Source organism: Elephantulus edwardii, unplaced genomic scaffold (assembly GCF_000299155.1).
Source record: "Elephantulus edwardii isolate Elephantulus edwardi_28Jun2011 unplaced genomic scaffold, EleEdw1.0 scaffold00059, whole genome shotgun sequence".
NCBI classification, from domain to species: Eukaryota; Metazoa; Chordata; class Mammalia; order Macroscelidea; family Macroscelididae; genus Elephantulus; species Elephantulus edwardii.
Genome location: NW_006399809.1, coordinates 13,222,921 through 13,240,143, shown reverse-complemented (window position 1 = coordinate 13,240,143; position 17,223 = coordinate 13,222,921).

The window sequence follows — 17,223 nt, the reverse complement described above, 5'->3', positions numbered from 1 at the left end:
GAAGCTGTTGACAGTTTCAATCTCTCTCTATCCATCATAATGCTGCTTATCAGTCGAGTGGTAAAGAATCTTTGTTTTATTGACATTTAGATGCAATCCATACCAAAGGCTGCATTCCTTGATCTTCTGCAACAAGTGCTTCAAGTTCTCCTCACTTTCAGCAAGTAAGGTTGTGTCATCTGCATGACTTGGGTTATTGATGAGTATCTCCCTTATTCTGATGCCACACTCCTCTTCTTAGAGACCAGTGGATTGGAAGAGGTCCATTTTTTCCCCATTCACAAGAAAGATGATCCAATTGAATATGGAAACTATTGAACAATACCATTGATATTACATGCAAGCAAAATACTGCTGAAGATCATTAAAAAATGGCTGAAACAGTACATCAATAGGGGACTTCCAGAAGTTCAATCAGGATTTAGAAGAGGCCATTGCACAAGGGATATCATTGCTGATGTCAGATGGATCCTGGTTGAAAGTACGAAATACCAGAAGAATGTCTACTTGTACTTTATTGACTATGCAAAGGCTTTTGACAGTGCAGATCATACCAAATTGATGCTGAAATTGAGAAGAATAAGAATCTCAGAGCATCTGATTGTGCTCATGAGGAATCTATATCTGAACCAGGAGGCTGTTGTGCAAAAGGACCAGAAGAACACTGCATGGTTTGGAATTGGAAAGAAGTGTGCCAGGTTGTTTTCTCTCTTCCTACCTATTCAATCTGTATGTTGAGCAAACTATCTGAGAAGGTAAGCTACCTATGCTCATGTTGTTGCTATTAGGTGCTATTGCGTACAACTCATAATGACCCTTTTAATGACAGATCTGAACCCTGTCCTACTCAGTGCCATCTTCACACTTCCTGACACACTATATTTCATTGCTGTAGTCATTGTGCCAATCTATCTGCTTAAGGATCTTCCTCTCTTTTGCCGACCAAGCATGATGTCCCTCTTCAAGGAACAGCCTCTCCTAGCAACATGCTCAAAGTGTGTAGATGAACCTTTATTATCTTTGCCTCTAAGGAGCACTCTGGCTGCATCTTCTCCAAGACATACCTGTTTGTTCCTTTGATAGTCCACATGATATTCAGTACTCTTCTCCAACACCAAAGCTCAAAGACATCAATACTTCTACTGTCGTTGTCCAGTTCTCAAATGCAGTGCAAGTGATTGAAAAACCGTGGCCTGAATCAGGTGTGCCTTATTCCACAAACTGACATTATTGATCCTGAATAATTTGGAGGAGTCTCTGACTGCAGACTTTCTCGGTGCAATATATCTCCTGATTGCTTGTAGAAAGGGTGTTGATTGTGGATCCAAGTAAATGAAATCTTTGACAACTTCAATCTCAAAAACCCAAGTTTACAAAGTCACTAAATTTCACAGCCAGAATTAAATACAGACAGTTGTTCAAAATAATGCTATTAGCTCTCACACAAAGTTTTTATTACTAAAACAATAATTAATAAAACCAAAAAAGTTGATTCTAAATCATGGCAACCCATGCATTATAGAGTAAGCTATTTCCACATATTTTTTTTGCTATTGGGCTAATAACCAAAATATGAACAGTTTGGATCCACCAGCTATATTTTGGGAGAAAATATGGTTATCTCTTTCTGTAAAGATTTCTTAGAGGCCACTCTATTTTGTCCATTTGTGTTGCTATGGGTTGAACTGACTAGTAGATTACTCTTTTTACTTTTTTTTTAAATTTCCTATTGGTTTGCTCCCAAAGCTCACATACATTGTGTTTCTCACTATGCTTACAAGTTCCATACAATCATTCCCATGCATTGCATTTTGTAAAATAAATCACCATTGGACTTTGCCTATCATTAACAAATCTTTTCAGGTCCTGTCAGATCCTTCCCATTTCCTTCACCCCCGCTCTCCATAACCAAACTATACAACCCTGTGGTTTTACCCCATCCATCCTCACCCCTCTTTTCCCACACCTTACTTCTTTGGGTCTCCATACATGGTTTACTAGTTATTCTTCTACTTTTACAATAATGGTCTTACTGCAGTATTTGCCCTTATGAGACTGAGTTAATTCCCTCAGCATAATGCTCTCCAATCTCTCCCAAGTAATGTCATATTTTTCATAATCATTGTTCCTGAGTGCTACATAGTATTCCATTGTGTGAATGTACTACAATTTCTCAATCCATTCAGTTGTAGTAAGCAGGAATGGCATCCTAAACATCATGCCTCCAGAAACACTATGAACTTTGATAAATGTTGATAGTTTTAGAGGGGCCTCAGGCCTTTTGTTCATAGTGTCGCTATAAGTCGTGCTCAACTAGAAGACATTCAACAACAACGAATTTCAATCACCAAATGTTCTATTAGTACTTAAGCCTCAACTACTGCCTTACTGAAACTGCCATCATCTCCTTATTTCTGACTCATAGTTACCCTCCATCAGGTTTCTGAGGCTGCACATTTTAACAGAAGGAAACTGTCCATCTTTCTTCTTAGGAGTGGCTGGTGCATTTAAGCTGTTTGATCTTTTGATCCACACCAGGGATATCATAAAAACAATGTTCCTAGTAGTGTCTTTGAGTTGATTCCAAGGCTTAGTGACCCTGTGTGCAGCAGAATGAAGATCTATCCAGACGTGTGCCATCTTCACAATATCTGCTGTGTTTAAATCTATTGTGGTAACTTATGTGTCAGCCATTTCATTGAATGTCTTCCTCTTCCTTTCTGCTGACTCTCTACCCTCTAGCTGTACCAACCATGATATCCTGCCCCAGGGACTGACTCCTCCTGCTATCAGGCCGACAGTATGTGAGATCGAGTCTCAGAATCATTGTCTTTAAGGAGCATTCTCATTGGACACCTTCTAAGGTATTGTTTGTTCTTTTGGTTATTTATAGTATATTTGAAATTTTTCACCAATAGTGAATAGTAGTAGCTAATTCATTTAGTGCTTACCATGGGCCTGGAACTCCATGCTAAACTGTTGACTTAATTTGCTAGTCATCAATGAGCTTTAAAATTATTTCTATTTTGCTGATGAAGAACAGAAGTCCGAAAAAAAGAGTGCAGTGAGGCAAAAGGACCTTGAGAGTGATTAGGGATGTAAATAAAAGCTTGAGAGAGTAACTTTCAACTTCATTCTACAGAGTGAATAGACATTGACCAAGCCCTAATGAGAGTTGGGTGCAAATGTTTCAAGAATGTACAAAGCCCCTGCCCAGGGAAGACAATGAGATGGGGACAGAAGAGGTTCTAGTTTGCATGTTGGAGAAGATGAGGTTTTAAAGAATGTGAAAGGCTTAAAAGTAGGAAAGAGAAGTCTGGTGGCCTGGTGATAAGAAATTGTGCTGTCAACACAAAGGCACATTGTTCAAATATGCCAGCTGCTTCTTGGGAGAAAGATAGACAATTCATACCTATGCAATTTATTGTCTATGAAAATCTGCTGGAGGGTCAGCTGTGAGTTGATATAAACTTCATGATACACAACAACAACAAAGCTGGAAAATTACACAAATTGAAGACTGTAAGTAGGAATATGTGGGATGAACTTGGGGACTGTTGCTGTAGTCTAGATGAGAGAAACTATCTGTACTAGAGGTTATTCAGGAGAATGCTTAGAAGCAGATGGACTAAAGAGCTACTTACTGGGATGTACGGTGTTAATGATAACAAAGCACCAAACAACATTCTCAGTTTCCCAGTTTGCGTATTGGTGAGAGGCACGATTTTCTCAAATGGAGACTAATCCCTGCCTCCCCTTATGCTGATCATTTTAGGATTTGAGAGTCTATAATAGTGGGAGTGAGGGTGGAATGCAGGAGGGTTTTTACAGGAAGAGGGCTCTGAACTTGAATATTGAAGACTTTTAAATAGAATTCAACTAGCTGGGAATTCTAATGGCCTAGTGTGTAGGGAGTTGTGCTGCTAATTCAAAAACAGTTCAAATCCACCAGCGACTCTGCGGGACAAAAATGGGATATCTTCTCCCATGTGATTTACAGCGCGGATCCCAATGAATGGTTAACTATGAGTTGGTTCCAAGTCAACAACAGTGAGCTGAGATTATACATTTTAGAAATGTAGGTTGTAAGAAGTAGTTTGTTAGCTCAGGAGCTTTACCTCTTCATCTTGAGAAGACTAGTCATTTACACAAATAAGATTTTCTTAGAGGAATGTAGATCTTTTGTGATTTGACATCAAGGTGTAGATTGAGAACTTAAATGTAATAAATTCTGGAATTTTGTGGAAGGAAAAATCTAGGAATTCATATGTGATTTTATCCATAAGCCTTCGTGGAATATCTGCTCTATGCTTCACCTCAAGAATATAAAGTTAAATAAGTTACTTCCACCAATATATGAAAGGGATGTGCAATCTCCTTATGACCCTCCAGGGTATCTCAGTGATAACCCAAACGGACGTGGACTTGAGAACTTGGTGACAAAGGGGAGTGAAAGGCCACCTGGGGGCTGAGCTGCATCTCATGCTGAAGGCAGCATCTCCTGCTGACTGCACCTCTGAGGGACATTCCGATCTACCTGGTGTAAGACAACTATGGACAATCAAAAGGAAACCCGGCCATCAACCACATCTTGCATGACTGAGCAGCTCCAGCATTAGGAGCTAACAAAGGGCATTCAATCAACTTTCTCCACGGAGAACTGACCACCAGTTTGACCACCCTACTCCCAACGCCTACCTATAAAGTTCAGCCTGTAATTTTTCTCACTGGTAACTTTGTTGCCTGACCCTGCCTTTCTCTGACCTCAGACAGTAAATCTGCCCAAGAGCCATTAATAAACTCTTTTGTTTCACTTTGCCCTGTTCTCTGCCCTTTTTTAAGTTACAGGGAGGACCAGATAAAGAAATTTCTAGATTGTCTGCTGGAGTGGCTCTAGGAAACATCCTCTCTTAAAAGTCATATGAATCAGAATCCTACGCTTACATTGGTCCAGGTTCAGTTTAAAAGATGTTTTGAATTTTGACTCAATAAGTATAAAGAAAAAAAATGCCATGTTTTTCTACAAGGGGACTATCTTTTTTCTAAACAGCAGTTGGTAGATTCAAACCAGTGACCTTTTGATTAGTAATCCAAGATGTAATACAATATGTAACCATGACTTGGCAAAGGAAGAAAAGAGCATTGAATTATGCTACCATGATTGGCAAACATGGCAAGTAATTAACCTCAAGACAACGTTTGCAGGTTAGTTTGCATCAAGACCCTCATGTTTATGCAGACTTCTAGACAAGAGGGGGAAGGGAACAAATTGGAACAAGCCCAATATTTCTTTCCTTTTTTTTATAAATTTTCATGAAATTTTATAAATTTTATAAAATTCTCATGAATAGATTTCCATCCATTCCTTGGTGTACATTTTTTTTCTCCCTGCCCCCTCTATTGGCATGACAAAAGTCCAGAATAATGGTTGTATAGTAAAGTGGGGATGGGGACTGTAAAACAATAAAAGAACTTTTTTTCCAAAGAAAAAAACCCATTGTTAGTCCCACTAGAAGAGAAGGTAGTTGAGAAAAGCAGCCAAATTAGTTGGCAGAGAGCATCAGAGCTGGATGAGGAATTTTAAAAGGCAGAAAAGACTTTTAATCAGGAGGTAGTACCCACAGGGAGATCAAAAGACTGTTAGATACAATTGTTATGATGGGACTTAGTGCTAAGAGGGCCATTTGGATAATTAAAGCCTCATATGTGACTTTTATTGCCTCTATCCTCAAAAGCCTCCTCCAGAGAGAAGAAAATCTGTGTGGATAGAGATGTGAACTGAACTCTGTAACACTGCTTACACCATCAGAGAGAGGAAATACATTGAAAAGGAAGAGATGTGACTGTTGAAACACCCCGGCGTCCCAGCTTGGCAGCCCATGAACTTATCCCATCTGAAGAGGTGTGCTTTGTGGCCTGCAAAGCACTTAATGATTGCAACAATTTGTCCTTGTTAGTTGCCGCTGAGCAGATTCTAACTGAATGATGTAAATGGTTAAGTGCTTGTTGTCCTCTCAAATCTTCTGAAACAAATCTTGAAGATGGGCCTACTGATCAGGTCATCGTTTTGAAAACTAGGGAGCATTTTCACTCCACGCGTCTTAAGTCAAACAATTTGGCGGGAGAAATCCAGCTCTGTGGCTTCCCTTGAAAATCACGAAGACCTGCAAACTCCAGTTCTGAATTCCTACAAAGCCACAGTTGTCTAGCCCTAAGTAATATCATTCCCTTTAAATAGTACATGAATCTTCCAGTTTTTATAGACCCAGAACAAAATAATTATAATCTCTTTACCCTGAATAAAGTGAATTGGCATAGTGACCACAGTAATGAGTTTGAGCATGGTAGAAATTCTGAAGATGGCCCAGGATGAGGCAAAGTTGTCATGTGTTCATAGGATCATTGCATTTGACTTGACAACACCTAACAGCAAATACTAGGAAGCTCTGGTATCCTAGTGGCAAGAAGCTGTGCTACAATCCCCAAGGCACATGGTTTGAATCTACCAGCCACTCTGCTCAGCTCAAGAAAGATGGGAAACCTCCTCCCATGTGACATAGTGCCTCTGAAAACCCGCCAGAGGTCAGCTATGGGTCTGTTCTGACTTGATGGTCAACAGCAACTATATCATTGCCTGTGTGGAAGATTAATCGATGAGAAACTAAACAGGTCCCATAATTATTCTTACCAATAATATCTTTGGTATTATCTGCCTTGTCCTTTCAACATTTCAGTCTATCATTCTTTGTATTAAAAGTGCTTAGCTCAGACTTGTTGAAATTGTCTGGGAGTTGCCATTGAACCATGGGCTTTTGTACAATAACCTATTGACTTTAAGTCAATTTGAATTTGGAGGAAGAATGTCACAGTTCCTCCAGACCTGACCCTCAGGCCTAACCAATCCTTGAGGAAACCTGATAATGTCCAAATCCTGATAAAGCAACTAGATGACCAGATCTTAATAAGGCCCTGCAGCCGATCACAGGATCACACATTGACAGTATCCCTGCCCCCAAATTCCGGAGCAAATTTCAACCTCTTCTAAATCCCCCTAACAGACCTATAAAAAGAAACTGTCTGCCTGCACATCATTTTGATCCTCTCTGTGAGTAGTCACCTGGTTTTCCTTTCAGACCACTAAATAGTGACCTGTTCATTTCTTGGGACCAGCTCCTATCTCTCTCTCTCCCCCCCCGCCTTTCTTCTATCTGACAGAACTAATAGCAATCTTACAGTCCAAAGCAGAGCTACACTACAAGGGCTTCAATGCTGTAAATCTTCATGGAAGCCACCTGCCACATTGCCCATAATAAGTGACTGATGGGTTGAAACAACCACACTTTTTGTTGGCATCTGAGTGCTTTAATCATCATACAATGAGAGGGTCCTTTTTTTGTCATATAAAATCTTTTTCTTTAAAGGATTTTTCTGGGAAAATGGACTGTCCCCTTCCTAATTCCTTTTTGAGTTATTTAATGTGAGATGACAGAAGGATAGGACAGAGAAAATACAGACACTGAAGTCCTAAAATGTGGGCTCAGACATCATGTCTGCCGATAAGCAGGGATAAACTTCAAGGAAGTCGCTATCAATCTAATCACAGTTCATCCTCAGTAGTTTTGTTGTTGTTATGTGCCATCGAGTCGCCTGCGACTCATAGCGACCCTATGTACAACAGTCCTAAACTCCGCTCTGTCCTGTGCCAATCGCACTGTCTCTGACACTCCCATCCCAATTATCCCAGTCACTGAATCAATCCACCTCATAGAGGGCCTTCCTCTCCTTCGCTGTCCCTCCATCCTCCCAAGCATGATGTCCCTCTCCAAGGACCGGTCTCTCCTCACAACATGTCTAAAGTATGTTAGATGGAGCCTCAGAATCCTTGCCTCCAAGGAGTCACCCGGTTTAACCCTTTCCAGGACAAATCTGTTTGTTTTCCTAGCAGTCCATGGTATTCTCAATACTCTTCTCCAGCACCACAGCTCAAAGGCATCAATTCTCCTTCTATCCTCCTTGGTCATTGTCCAACTCTCTGATGCATAACAGGTGATTGTGAAGACCATGGCCTGTATCAGATGCACCTTAGTCTCCAAGGAGACCCCATTGCTCTTCAGCACTTTGGAGAGGTCCCTAACAGCAGACTTTCACATGGCAATGTGCCTTTTAATTTCCTGGCTGCTGGTGCCAAGACTGTTGACTATCCTCAGTAGTAGCTTTAATAAAATGTGTAACAGTGATTCTGAGAAATAGGAGATATTCATAAAGTTCCTAGCATAGAGCAGTTGTTCAATAAATCATAGTTATTATCAATTATGATCCATTGATTTTATATTCTAGACTTATTCATAATTTAATATTGACTTGTGTCATTTATTTTGTTACATCAATGCAATTTTTATTTATTTATTATTGTTGTGTTTATAAATATTCATATACATTGTATGTTAGTCATACAAGTTGTGTTTTATATCATTAATTACTATTGATCTATGTCTATTAACATCTCATCTTTTCAAGTTACCATTGAGGTTTAAGAACAATATGATATTTTAATGAAAATAATTAATAATAATTGATAATGTTAGTTACATAAATTGTGTCATATTCATCGTGTCAATATTAAAAACTTAATATTTTACAATGTTTCTGTTCTCTGAGGCAGGAATGTTGGGTTTTTGTTGTTGTTGTTGTTGTTTATTTGTGTGTGTATAGCAATGTATCCTTATTTTTTACAGTGATTTGAGTGAAAGTTACAAAGCAATTGAGTTATCCATTCCGTCATTCTGCATATTTTGCTTTAAACGTTAACTACAGTACCCACAATAAAATTATTCTCTTTTCAATTCCTTCTTGTAGGACTCTTTTCCATTAATGTTCTTATCCTATGTCTGCTATTTCTGGACTTTAATTTTGGGAACATTCTGTTATTTTAATATTGTATAGTTAGTCATTCTAAGAAATGAAAGCTGGCTGGTGGTGGTGTTCACTCTCTGGTTGTCTAGTGGGTGAGGAGTGACACTGACAACCCAAGAGGAGGTAGATTGAATCCACCCACATTTCTAAGGTGATAAATTAGGCAATCTCCTCTCTTGTAGTTTACAAATTGCTAGAGGGAAGGTTATGGGTTGATTCTACCACAAGGGCACCTAACAATAACATTTTTTGGTGGAAAGTTGAGCCTTGGGGTGAATTGTTTGCTAGGTTTGAAGGGTGACTGAAAGTCATAGTCTTGAGGATTCCATTTGTTTCTTTTGGATCAGTAATTTGGCCCTTTGTGTGTTCATAATTTTATTCCACATTTCTTTCACTATTCTTCAACTGGGATCACATCTACAGTGATTAGTGATGACAGTCAAGTACCCACCATTAAGTTCTATTGATTTTAGAGTTGTGAAAGTTGCCTCTAGATCTAAATTTTTAACAAGGTTTTTTTTTTTTTTAACTATTTTTTTAAAAAAAGGTTTTATGGAAATAGGATGATTATAGAAGCTGAAGTGTGTGGCAGGCACTAAAATGCACTACAAAATGCAGCCTCTGAGAAGTGAGATCTTTTGGGGATGGTTAAAAAAATTAAAACAATGGGTGAAAGCAAGTGTTGACAGACATTTTATGCAGAGTTTGGGAGTAAATACTTTGGCCTTCTAGGATGACACAGTATTTCTCATTTACCTCCCTCTGTCATTTTACTGTGAGAGCAGCCTTAGGCATTACAGCAAACACCTTTTTAAAAAATACAGATGGTGATTTTACACATGGACCTCATCTGATGGATTGCACAAGAATCAGATTGAATATATTTGAGGAAAGAATTGTAGGAAAAGTGCATTATGAAGTCAAATCCAGACGAATCAGATTGAATATATTTGAGGAAAGAATTGTAGGAAAAGTGCATTATGAAGTCAAATCCAGACCAGGTGCTGATTATGGAACAGACCATCAATTACTCATGTACAAGTTCAAATAGAAACTGAAGAAAATTAAAAGTAGACCACAGAAACTAAAATATGACTTTGAGTCTATCAAGTTGAATTAAAGAATCACCTCGAAAACAGTCTTGACACATGGAACACCGATGATCTGTGGGATCACAAGAGGAACTGTGGGAGAACATCAAAGATATCTTTCATGAATAAAGGAAAGGGTAATTACAACGAAAGAGAAGTGAGAATAAACCAAAATAGACAAAAGATGAGACTAAGAAAATTACATCAGAATGTCGAGAAGCCAAAACAAAAGGAAGAGATGCCAAGGTAGGAGAGTTGAATAGAAGATTTCAAAGGGCAGCTAAAGAAGATAAGGCAAAGTATTATAATGAAATGTGCAGGGAGATGGATCAGAGCTAAAAGGGAAAAATTCACTCAGCTTTTCTCAAAGTGAAAGAACAGAAAACCAAATTCAAGTTTTGAGTTGCAATACTGAGGGATTCTAAGGTCATGAACTTGAATGATCCAGAAAGCATGAAAAGAAGAGGGTAGGAATATACAGAATCACCAAAGAGAATTAGTTGATACTAACAAAATTCAGGAAATATAATATGAACAAAGATCAATGGTAATGAAAAAAAGGTGAAGTTTAAACTGCACTGAAAGCTTTACCAAAATAATAAGGTCCCAGGAATTCATGGAATACCAATTCGCATGTTTCATCTATAAGATGCAACCCTGGATGTGCTCATTCATTAGAATGACAGAAAATTTGGAGGACAGCGGTCTGGCTGACTGATGGGAAGAGATTTATATTTGTTTCCCAAGAAAAATGATGCAAAAGAATTGAACAATTAGAAATCATTGAATAATATCATTAGTAGCTCATGTGAACAAAATGTTGTTGAAGATCATTCAAAAATAGCTAAAACAGGGAACTACTAGAAGTACAAGCTGCTTTTAGAAGAGGCAGCGGCACCAAGGATATAATTGCAGATGTCAGATAGACACTGGCTGAAAGCAGAGAATACCAGAAGAATATCTGTTTGTGTTTTACTGACTGTGAAAAGGTGAGGATCATACCAAATTATAGCTAACATTAAGAAAATTGGGAATCCTAGAACATTTAATTGTGCCTATGCAAAACCTATACCTAACCCAAGAAGCTGTTGACTGAAGGGAAGGAGGGAGCACTGGTTTAAAATCATGAAGGGTGTGTGACAGGTTTGTATCCTTTCTCCATACCTATTCAATCTGTATGCTGAACTATTCACTAAGCTGAATGTTATTAAGAAGAATATGGTACCAGGTTTGGAGGAAGACTCATCAACATCCTGCATTATGCAGATGACACAACTTTGTTTACTGAAAGTAGATATTAAACACTTGTTGCAGAACACCAAGAACTACAGCCTTTGTTATGGATGACGTGTTAATATCAAACTTCTCCAGTAGGGTAAAAAGGGAAGCCACTGACTGGGAAAAAGTATTCGGTAATAACATATCAGATAAGGGACTTATATCCAGAATTTATGAAATACTTGAGCACCACAACAAGATAAAGGTAAATAATCCAATAGAAAAATGGGCACAGGATATGAACAGGCACTTCACCGAAGACGACATTCAGATGGCTAACAAACACATGAAGAAATGCTCAAAATCCCTAGCCCTAAGAGAGATGCAAATTAAAACAACTATGAGATATCATTTCACCCCAGTCAAAATAGCAAAATTTAACAGAACAGCAAGCAACAAATGCTGGCGAGGTTGTGGAGAAACTGGAACCCTGATTCACTGTTGGTGGGAGTGTAAAATGGTGCAACCCCTGTGGAAAGCAGTATGGCGCTTTCTCAAAAAGTTGCAAATAGAGATACCATTTGACCCAGCAATTCCACTACTGGGAATATACCCTGAAGAGACCATAGCTGACATCCAAGCAGATATATGCACACCTATGTTTATTGCAGCTTTGTTCACAATAGCAAGGAGTTGGAAACAACCTAAGTGCCCATCAACAAACGAATGGCTAGAGAAGCTGTGGTATATTCGCACAATGGAATACTATGCTGCATTAAAAAACAAGGAACTCATGCAATATTATTCAAAATGGTTGACTCTGGAGAACATTATGCTGAGTGAAATATCCCAGTCACAAAAGGACAAATATTACATGATGCCACTGTTGTAGAATGGGACTGTCCTTGGGGCTGGGGAGAGACTGAGTAAGATGGGTTCAATAATGTGTACTGCACTGAAACAGAGGAGGGAGAGAACCGTTTAAAAGAGAGATGTAACTGGGTATTTCTGTTACCACAGGAGACTAGAGCGAGGGCTACATGGTGGAGGGGACCTGGGGGAGGGTTTGTAAAACAATGAAAGAATCTTTTCTTTTACTTTTCCATAATATTTGACTCGTGTACTTATAACTTGTTAGTCAAATTTGTGTCTTCTAGGTTGCAACACCCCCATGATACATCTTCAAGGATATGTACATGTACAGCCAAGCACAATCAATAAGAGTGCATCTAAATTCCAAAATCAATCTCCATAATAGTCTATGTGTTTCCTACTGCCAAAGGGGCCCTTTAGAGTAGTGAGAGAAGATCTTCACCCTGAAACCCACAGCGTCCCTTTTCAGCAGGAAGTAGCTAAGAGAATACGCCGTGCCCTTTTCCTTATGACTCAGGGTGAAGTCTCTCTCAGGGAGGAGTGATAGGGAATGGCAAAGGATACACTGACAAAGAAGATTGATCAGAACTGGCTTTGACAAGCACTGTGGCATTTGGACAAGAACAAACTGGGAGGAGGGTAGAGAGAATAGTGCAACAATGAATGAGTGGAAGCCCAAAATCTCTGTAAATGTTTATGAAAATTAATAAAATATAATTATAGAAAAAAAAGAAAACAAGGTTCTCACTACAGGACAGTCATCATTATGATAGAATGAAAAAGAATTGAAGCTGTCAGTGATTTCCTTTTGCTTGGATCAACAAGCAACACACTATGTACCAGCAGTCTTAAAATCAGGAGACATATTGCATTTGGCAAGTCCACTATCAGGGACCTCTACAGACTGTTGAGGAGAGATGATGTTGGTGTGAAGACTAAGGTGCACCTAATTCAGGCCATCATCTCTTCAATCACTGCTATGCTTCAGAGAACTAGACACTGAATAATGATGACAGGAAAAGAATTGATGTCTTTGAGTTGTAGTGTTGGAGAATAATGCTGAATATCTCATGGATAGCCAAAGGAACAAACGTGTCTTGGAAATAAGTACAGCCAGAGAATTCCTTGTATGTAAAGATGGCAAATCTTTGACTTTCACACTTTGGACATGTAGCTAAGCAAGGCTATTCCTTGGAGACATCATGCTTGGAAAGATGGATAGTCAGAAGGAGAGGAAGATGTCCCAACATGATGAATTGACAAGGTGATGTCATCAATATGCTCTAGTGTGTCAGAGATGATGAGGACACACAGGATAGGGCAGGGCTCAGGTCAGCTCTTCATAGGTTCATGTGACTCATACTTGACTTGATGTCACTTAACAACTAATGACAACAATATGTTGTAACATATCACTAATATCACAGGCTAGCAAAATCATGTTGAAGATTATTCAAAACCAGCTAGAATCACAACAGAGAACAATCACAAACTCTACCTGGATTTAGAAGAGATTGTGGCATCAAATGGATCTTAGCTGAAAGCACAGAGTACCAGAAAGAGGTTTATTTGTGTTTTACTAACTATGAAAAGACATTTGATTGTGTGGATCACAACAAAATGCAGCTAACATTGAGAAGAATAGAAATCTCAGAACACTTCATTATGCTCATGCAAAACCTATACCTGGACCAAGAAGCTGTTGTTCAAACAGAGCAAAGGAATATTTCATCATTTAAAATCAGAAAAGGTGTGTGTCAGAGTTGTATCCTATTCTCTATTTAATCTGTGTACTGAAAAATAATTTAAGAATCTGGATTTTATGAAGAATGTAGCCTCAGTATTGGAGGAAGACTCATCAACAACCTGCATCATGCAGATGGCATGATCTTGCTTGCTGGAAGTTAAGAGGACTTGAAACACTTGCTACAGAAGATTGAGGATTTTAATACGGATTACATATCAATATCATGAAAATAAAAATCCTCCCAATGGACCAATAGGCAACATCATGATAAATGGAGAAAATATTGAAATTGTCAATGATTTCTTCTCACTTGCATCCACAATCAACACCCCTGATACCAGCAGTCAAGCAATCAAAAGATATGTTGCCTTGGGAAAATCTACTGTCAAGGAGCACTGCAGAAGTGAATTTTGGCAGAATAAACCCTGTCAATGGCTGCCTCCAGGCCATCTGTGAAGACTGGCCCAATGAATGCATTGGGCTGTTATGGCCTGATGCTAATCACCAGTCAGCTTGTGACTCTGTTCCTTTGCTCATCAGTGGTATCCCTGGTTATCATTCACTTGTCCCTCCTGAGTTCTTTGTTATTGTTGTGTACTATTGAGTTGGAACTGACCCATAGCTGACCCTCTGGTGAGTTTTTAGAGGCAGTTAATCATATGGCAAGAGATTGCCAATCCTTCTTCCACAGAGCAACTGGTGGACTTGAACCATCTGCCTTTGGGATTGCAATGCAGTTTCTTACCACTAGGCCACCAGAACTCCCACAGAGTTGTTTAGAGAGAGAGAGAATATACTGGTCAGGCTTACCCCAAATCTCTGTTTTGGTAGCATTTTTAAAATTATAAACAGATAAATTATAGTTCTGTTTTATTAATCAGTTTTATGAATCTTTTTAGAATAAATCATCATTTCCAAATAAAATTAATTTTGAGATATAGATGAGGGTGTTTAATAAGCCTACATGGTTGAGAGCCAAATTCTCAACATTAATTTGTCAAGACAATTTCACTTTCAAAGAGCTTTTGCCAACTAGCCTTTAACACGTCAGACTCCAAACTCATGCTGTGCATTTTGTTCCCCATTAAAACTTCAAAACCTTCTCCAAAGGTTAGTGTGAGATTATTCACTGAGTTGTTACAATTTATTATAGCGTATAATAAGTTTTCAGTGAGGATTATAATGTTTGTGATCATAGGATTCACTGGAAAAAGTAATTAAATTTGTCATGGAATCTCTTTGGCATAGCCACAAACTCTATTATGTTTGCAATCTATAGATAGAATGTTTTTTCCACAACAATACTTATCACTGACAACAGCAAAGTTATAACCCCAAGGATAATTACTAAATTTGTGCTGATATTAAAAAAGCCTTCTAATTTTATTCCTTTTTAAAATACAACAGCATGCTTAGGAAAAAAGTAGAAAGTACAATACAAACAACTGTTTTCTCCCCTGAAACATTTCAAGGCTATTTGCTAACCTGAAATATCACTTCTCCTGAAAACATTGTGATCTCTAGAAACAAGAATATTTCATATTTACTACAGTAATCAAGCCTCTTGTCATTGAGTCAATTCCGACCTATACCAATTCGAACTGTTAGAGAAGAGATGTATTCTGTAGGATTTTCTTGCCAGTAACCTTTGGAATCAGATTGGTAGATCTTTCTTCCACAGAGCCCTTTATTTAAGAGCCAACTGCAAACCATTTACAAATCCTATCAGCCTTAAAAAGTGCAGTAAGACAGGAAATTAACACTAATGTATTACTACAGTTGAAATTTCATCCCCTATTTACAATTTGCTAATTGTTCCAGTGATGACTTACAATCAACATATTCAGTTTAGAAGCATACTTGAATCTTTAGTGCCCTCTACTCTGGAAGAGTTCCATAGCCTTTGGTTAATCCTAACACATGTTTTTAAATTATAATTTGAATGAAATAGTTGGGTTTGTTTGGGTTTTTTAATAATTACTCCTTCACAGAGGTCCCACTTCCAACTCTCACTTCTTCCTCTTCAATCCATAATGCATATCTTGTTCTGGATTGTTAATTCCAAGACACACATAGTTCCTGATTATCTATTTCAAATTGGCTTTTCTTTCACCTATTCCAATGCATTGCTCATTATCTATCCATTCTATTCTACTTTTCCTGTCACTACTACTTACTCTTCTACTTTCATAACAATGGTTTTATACAGTGTTTGTTATTTTGTGAATGAATAATTTCACTCAGCATAAGGTCCTCTAGACTCATCCATGCTGTGCTGTTTCTTTTTTTGTTGTTGTTGTTCTTGATTTGTTTTCAGTGCTACATAATACCCCACTGTGTAAATGTACCAAAGATCCTCTATTTATTTGTTTGTTGATGAGCATTTTAACACTTTTATGGCTTTGCTTCTGTGACTAAAGCCATGATAAACATCTGCTTGTGTCAAAGCTCTTATTGTTTTAAGGTATGTTTCAAGTAGTGGAATAGTTGGGTCAAATTTTTGTCCTTTTGAGAAAGCACCAGACTGCCTGATTATACTATTTTACAACCCCACCAGCAGTTCATCAGAGCTCTCTGCACAGCCTGGCCCACATTTATTGTTTGCTGTCTGGTTGAACATTGTTTGCTATTGTTGCTGGAGTAAATGGTATCCCACAGTTGCTTCAATTTGCATATCTCTAATATTAACATTGAGCATTTCTTCATGTGTTTGTTGGCCATCAGAATATCCTCTCTGGTGAAGAATCACTGTAAGGTAACACATTAATTGTTTTCCACCTGAACCCTCTCCCAGCCTCCTTCCCCTCCCTCTTCCCCCCCTCCACTGGAGGGTCACATCTTTTTTTTTTTTAATTGAGATTTTAAGAGGGTCACATCTTAATTGATATCAGTCAATAAATTCCTAGGATTGATCTTAAGACTTCTGAAGATTATTGTTGTGGTTGTTGTTAGTGTAATCAGTTGCATGAGGATCACTGCAATTTGATAAACAACAGATCTGAACCCACTCCTATCCTCTGCCATTCTCACAATCTCTGACACACTTGAGCTGATTGGTCTATTCATTGTGTCACCCTTCCTGGCTGAGGGTCTCTGTTCCTCGTTTCTCTCTTTCTCAGTCCCTCCATCTTTCCAAGAATGATGTTGCTCTCCAAGGAAAAAGACACATGGTTCGAATTCACCAGAAAGATGGGTAATCTTCTCTTTTGCTGAATTACAGCCTCTGGAAACTTGCTGGAGGGTCAGCAATGGGTAGTTTCTACTCCAAGGTACTCACCAACAACACATCCAGGAACTCTGCTATCCTAGGGGGTCCAGAGCTATACTGATAACCTAAATCCATCTGTTCGAATTCACAAGTTGCCCCAAGGGAGAAAAATT